Source organism: Poecile atricapillus, chromosome 2, assembly GCF_030490865.1.
Source record: "Poecile atricapillus isolate bPoeAtr1 chromosome 2, bPoeAtr1.hap1, whole genome shotgun sequence".
Classification (NCBI taxonomy): domain Eukaryota; kingdom Metazoa; phylum Chordata; class Aves; order Passeriformes; family Paridae; genus Poecile; species Poecile atricapillus.
Window position 1 is genome coordinate 121,861,509 of NC_081250.1, and position 7,233 is coordinate 121,868,741.

The window sequence follows — 7,233 nt, forward strand, 5'->3', positions numbered from 1 at the left end:
CTCTTCTTCTTGGCATTCATGTGAGTAATTGCATTTTAAGTAAAGGATTTGGGGGGTTATATATTACTCAATGACCAAGCAGCTCACACATCTAATCATGGTACCAGAGTATTTGCAAGACTGCAATTCTACAGGCACATTCCAGCTGACACACAGTTCCATCCTGCAGCAAGACCTGGGCCTCTTCAGAGTTTGGCTGTGCAGAAAGGAGACTAATTCCCATAGAAGAAAAAAAGTGGGAGCATTTTCCAAAAACTGAAGTCAAGGGACCAAGATACACCACTGTAGTTCCTAGCTCAACATCTTTACGATCATGCCATGAGCTTAGGAAATCTTTCTGTTCTAACCATTTCATCTTTTCCCATCTTGTCCTCTCCCTCTATTTTTTTCTGGTAGATCACATTAAAAAAAAAAAAAAAAAAGGCAAGAACCCCAGCATCTCATCTGAGATCCAAAGCAGCCTAAGAAAGGAACTGACTTGATGCTAGTGAGACAATAAAATATAGACAATATCTACTATTTTATTGGTGCAATTTGATACATGGCTGAACACAAATGCAGCTAGAAAGCAGGAAAACTATTTTATGATAACCTGCAAGTGTGATACGTGGTTGGGATCAGGTCCTAAAGAAAGAAGTATTCTTGGAAGACCAGTAGAGCAGGTCAATAGGGGTGATACTGACAAAATACTGAGATAGCATTAGGTCAGCACAAAAAGTATCCCGCCATTATCTATTCAGAGAAAAAAAAAAAAAGTCCCTAGCATTTCTAGATATAAATATTAGGAAAGTAAGCAACCTAAATATTCAGGATATCATGTTTAACCTTAATTTACTGTATAGGCTTAAACCATGTTTCTGTTGATTTTCTGAGTGCAAATTTTCATTGGGTGAAAAATAGACACTATTAATCAGATGAGGAAAAACTATCTGCAGTTTTGTTAGCTAACATCAGGGAACCCAGAGGGAACAAGAGTTTACTCAGTGCTGCTAAAAAAGCATTTTTGGTCTTAAAAAGTACTTAATAATGTTGAACTACCATAATTATAAATATGTCTTATTTGCAGAAAGTAAGAATATATCAAGCGTATGGCATCAGAAGGAATGGTGCCATTCAATAACGTTTTTATGTTATTGTAAGTAAGTTTGATTTGTTATTTCTCACCGTTCATTCTCATGCATTCTACAGATCATCTTTCCCGCACTGAAAGACAGCACAGCAACCATTTGTTGTGAATCACTGCTAAATTACAATTTAGGTATTCCTACTGTAAAACATTCAGGTTGAAATATGTTGTCATTCACTGGTATTGAAACTATTAAGGAAACTATTGCTTTACTTTGCAAAAGAAATCTGTTTTCATGATTTGTTCTCTTATGTTGCAGTTTTCAAATGGCAATTTGCCATTATTCTTCAAAATATCTTCCCACGACAGTTTGTTTCTACTGGATAGCAAGAGGTGAGCTGTCGGCTGTCAAGCATCAGTACATTATTCATATCCATGCTATGAAAGCTACAAAAGCTTCTTCAGATATTTTTGCAATTTAGTGCATTCATTATGGTAAAGAGCTTAAAGTGAAATTTAGTCCAGTTAGTCTCTGGACAATCCAGAGATTAAAAGAGCCACTATGAATACCCAACTGCAGGAAGTATTCCTAACTTATTAAACACTAAGGCATTCAATGATCAAAAACACAGATCCATAAAGTAGAATTCATTTGCTCAGCCACTCAAAAAACAGTCTTGTTTTTGGTAAATTGGTATTTACCAATTTTTCAGTTTAATCTCTTACTGATATTGATTTAATAATTTCATTATAATATATAGAGGCTGGCATAATTATACCATTCTTAGAAAGGAACTGGCTTTTCAGTTATTCAATCCTTTAGCAGGATGGTAACAGAAACATCTTAAACCTGTGACTCATCTTCCAGTGGCAAGTCTGCTGACCACTTGAGCATTGCATATAGATATATATACACACACACACACACACGAAACACCCACACACACACAGAGCACATATGGAATGTGGCACTGTCTCAGCACCATAGTCTGCAAACCAAAACTCTGCAATACTTTGCATTTCTGCTACAATATAGCTACAATCTAAGGAGATTTCTCAGTTCACCAAGGCACAGCAGAAAGATCTCATAGTTCTCACAACTCTAATTCATACTCAAAATAAAGTAAGTCACATATCCAGAGCACCATTTTCTGTTCACACAGAAGAATGAAAGCGTTACCACCTGCACATTACTGGGATTGTTACAAGGCTTGTATACCTGGCAGTAAATTAAGACATACATTGACTGGAATAATTCCATTCTAGTATGAACAGTTACATCTCCAAAAGAAGTTTCTTATAGCAGCAACAATACAACTACTGGTTTAATTATCAGCTACTCCTGCTTGCTTCTCATCAGAAGCACATAAGCAAATCCTGTTTAATAACCTTAAGCAGGTTACACATATTTACCTTGCAAGGTGGAAGAAAATCTCCAACTTTTCTATTAAATATTTCAAAACTAAGTCAAGCTAGTCACATTTCTTGGGGAGGATAAAGTAAGATTCCCAGTAATCAAAAGAAATAAAGACCTTAGTACATATAGAAAATCAATTTTATAGTGTTAATAAAATAACAGAAAAGAGTAGCTGTTTTTCATGTCTGAGATCTCATTCTCACCCACAAAAATGAATAAAGAAGAAACAGATTTAAACAGACACCACTGCATAAATATTCCACCACCTCTGCTTTCTGTGAGTACAGTTTCACTTCTGTGTTTCTTCCCAGTTAACAATGAAATTGATTTTTGTATAATAAGCCTGTTTTGTTTCCTTGGAATTTCTAGTCATGACTTCTGCAGAATTAAAACTCAGGGACTGTCAGCAATGTATCCAGAGCTCAGAATGAATAAAATTGTAATTCCAGGAATGTACTGATGTTGCAAATTAATTTGACATTCATTGTGATGAGTGATCAAGGCAAACTACTTTGCTGTTGTGCATGTGTTCAGAGGTATTGTCTGTTATAATAGCTATTTACGTAGCTTTAGAAATCTAATGAAATCTACCAGTCTCCCATTTTTGAACAACAGTAAATTATTTTCTCTTTGTTTGGAAGCTTGGGTTGAAAACAGCACCAGGTTTACTTTCACCCATTCACATGAATCTCAGATTTTCCGGTATTCACTACAATTGATCTTTTCTGATGCTTCTACAGATATACAATAAAGTGCATTTCTCTATAATATTTTCACAGTATTCAACATTGTTCCAAGTTCATCCTCTTTCTTCCAGATTGCTAAACACATTCAATGGTCAGCTAATCAGAAGAGCCAGAGAACTGTATTTCCAAGATCTTATTTTCACAGTGGGAACAGTCGCAAAGCTGTTACTTCCTAGTGTCTGGCATATTTAGCAAATGAATAAACACATAAATAAATTATTACTTCTAAACGAGCAAAGTTTCTGAGAGGTCTCTAATGATCATTTCATAGAAATATAGTTACCTAAGCTGCAATTGTGTATCTCAGGTATAATTCCACAGAAAACAGTGTCAACTGTAAGTCATTACTCAGTATACCAGAGATACGAGTATTTGGCCAGTAACTTAGGGACTCTTTCTGTGTGTTTTTGTTAGAAAATCTGCGTTTACATAAGAGATAATCTGTAAACATAATTTAAGTTCATTAAAGCATGTAAACACTATGGATTTGCTTAATTTACTTAAATGCATTGATTGATCAGAGGGCTGGAGCACTTCTCCTATGAAGACAGGGCTGGGATAGTGGGCTTTTTCAGCCTGGGGAAGAGAAGGCTCAGAGGACACCTTATAGAAGACATCAAGTACCTAAAGGTATCTACCAGAGACCTGGAGACAGAATTTTCCTAAGGGCATATAGTGATAGGACAATGGGGAATGGTGCTAAGCTGAAGGAGGGCAGATTTAGATAAGACATTAGGAATAAATTCTTTACTCTGAGTGTTATGAGGCACTGGAACAGGTTACCCAGAGAAGCTGTGGACTGCTCATCCCTGGAATTGTTCAAGACCAAGGTGGATGGGGCCTTGAGCAACCTGGCGTAGTTGACGGTATTCCTACACATAACAGGGGGTTCAACTAGATGTTCTTTAAGGTCTCTTCCAATCCAAGCCATTCTATGATTCTGTGATCTTAGCCAAGGAGAATTCCACATACCTTCATCAGGAGTTTTGCGTAAGGGCTATAAGAACATGTCCCTGGTTAAAACAAGAGACACCAAGTAAAGACAAAATGTGAGAAGTATTTGCTTCTGGTAACAAGCAAGGTGGACCACAGTCAGTGCTACATAGCATTCCAATTTACCATTCTTCTTTCTAGAGGGAGTCCCAGACACTAGGGCAACACAATGGTTTGACATTCAGTGATGTGAATGTGCTAAGGAACATGGCTGGTGATAATGTAGCAACTGCATTGTCTTTAACTCAAGTCTTCTATGTAGTTCTTCAGCTGGGATGGAATAAAATACCTATCAGTTCCTTTTTTGTGTATGAATTAATCTAAGCAAAGGGGAGGAGACCCTGTTGAGTTCATAATATTGAATACCGTAATACGTTTGTCTCAAAAACTGCATTACATTAACTGAGAATAATGCAGCCTTTACTCTTTAATACATATATTATCTTAATGAGCCATTAAAGCGTCTAGTATTTAAAGCATACAAAAAGATCTATAGTTTAAGCTTCAGAAGTCATCCAAATATCTTACAAGTGCCAATAGTACTCTCAACAGGAGAAATTTAGCCTTTCATTTATTTTTAAATCACTCATTTTATTTCATAAAATGCATTTATATACAAAGAAGGCTGCTGAAATCTTTAATACTGAATCAAGTAATCTAAGTTAGAAAAAGCAAAATGGGAACATATATATTGGATAATACCCTGATACTAATCAGGTCCCAGGAAATTAGACTCATTTTCTCTTTTACTGTCTCTAGTGAAATAATCAGAAAATTCTTCCCTTCCCACTGATCAGAATCCATAAGGAAATCTGTCCCCTTGGAAGAAAAAATACCCACAAAGGGACCATGTGCTTTGGCAGAGACCTCCAGATCTCCCAAAGAGGCTGTCGAAATACAGAAATGTTGGGTTTAGACGTCACCATGGGAACTCCCCAGCACTCACATGGACAGTGAATGTGACAAGGGAGTCATTGATTCAGCCTTGCTACTTTTGTAAAGTCCAAACTGTTTGAAACCACAGCAGATGCATGCCCAGAGGATCAAGGAGACAGAACATGGTTTCAGAACTACAAATGTTTTCTATTGCAGACCAGCCTCACCCATGTCTTTTTGCCTTCTCAGAAGTTTACTGCATCTAATTGCTTCTGTATTATTGGCTCAGGAACAACACCCATAAATCTGTGAAATGTCTATGTGGCATTATCCTTGCATGATCTTGGCATACTTGTAACTGAAATCCTTCACCAGATGGAAATTTACTGCCAGTAGTTTCCAGGCAGATGTGATTTTCCAAAATCTGTTATTTTAGTCAGTATTCTACCAGGAGTCTGCCTGTCCCATATTTCTATATATGATGAATAATTTCAGTTATATTATTTTAAAAGAACTTTTGAGTCCTGTTACTTTGATGTTTCCATCATTCTATACCTCGTAACTATTGCCATTGACTAATATGGAAAGGTAATTACAGCAGAGCAGCACTTTAGCTGATTACACATATATCAAGAGCATTAAACAATTTCCTTCCCCTTTGTTCCAAGGTAACTGGATATAATACCATATAACCTCTATTATAACTAAATGTATGCTTCATGGTGGTGAGAATTTTAATATATCTCATTCTAAAGTCTACTGGTTCAATTTACCTCATGGCTTAGCACTGCTAGTAAGAATTTATAAAAAAAGAACTTGTGCTGTCACACCTAGGAGGAATTAATTTGTGAGCCAAGAAGTAGCTCTGTCATACAACATTCTCAGTAGGCACATGCAGAGAGACCACAGGTGTATACCAGATCTATACACATATATTCACACACATACATATATCCAGGTGGCCACACATTCCATGGAATGGTTTGGGTTGGAAAGGATCTTAAAGATCATCTACTTCCAACACCCCTGTGCCAGCCATCTGCAAGGCAGCAGTGTGGCCCCATCCTGCCCATGCCTGCACCAGTTGCTGTTGGCAAGGGCTGCTGGGGGCCAAGGATGGGGCAGGTGAGTGCTCCCCTCACTCCTGTCAGGTGACAGGGTAGCCAGGTTCACAAGGAGGAGTGGCATCCTCTGCCAGCCTGTCCCACAACTGGGAGGCTGATGTCAGCACTGGCCTCTCACAGAATCACAGAATATTCTGACTTGGATAGGATCACAAGGATCATCAAGTCCACCTCCTGGCTTTGGACAAGACAGCCCCAAGAACCCCACCACATGCATGACAGCATTGTCCAAACTCTTTTTGAACTTTGTCAGGATTGATGCTGTGACCACTTCCATGGGGAGCTCATTCCAGTGCCCAACCATCCTTTGGGTGGAGAACTTTTTCTTAATATCCAAGCTAAACCTCCCCTGACACACCTTCAGGCCATTTCCTCGGGTTCTGCCACTGGTCACCATAGAGATCAGTGACTGCCCCTCCTCTTCCCCTAACAAGGAAGTTGTAGAATAAAGTGAGCTGTCCCCCAAGTCTCCTCCAGGATGAACAGACCAAGGTACCTCAGCTGCTCCTCATATAGCTTCCCCTCCAGGCCCTTCACCATTTTGGTTGCTCTCCTTTGGACACTCTTTAATAGTTTAATGTCTTTTTTTATATTGAGGATCCCAACACTGCACACACAACTCAAGATAAGGCCATCCCAGAGCAGAGCAGAGCGGGACAATCCCCTCCCTTGCCCAGTTGGCCATGCTGTGCCTGATGACCCCAGGATTAGGGATCTACTGACTCAGATTCAACCATCAACCAGGACCCAGGTCCTTTTTGGTGCAACTGCTTTCTAGCACCTCATTGTCCAGTCTGTACACACAAACAGGGTTTCTGAGTCCAAGGTGCAGAACCCAGAAACTCCCAGCTCACTTCTCTTCACTAGAAATAAGAGGAAGAAATGAAAGGGAAAAATAAATCAGTTCCCACATCTTACAGTGACAAAAATATTTGGACTCTTTGTGACAACATCAGGAGTCAGAATCAGGACCCTCTAGAAGAATTTCATGCTGTTTCCATGGAAAGAAAA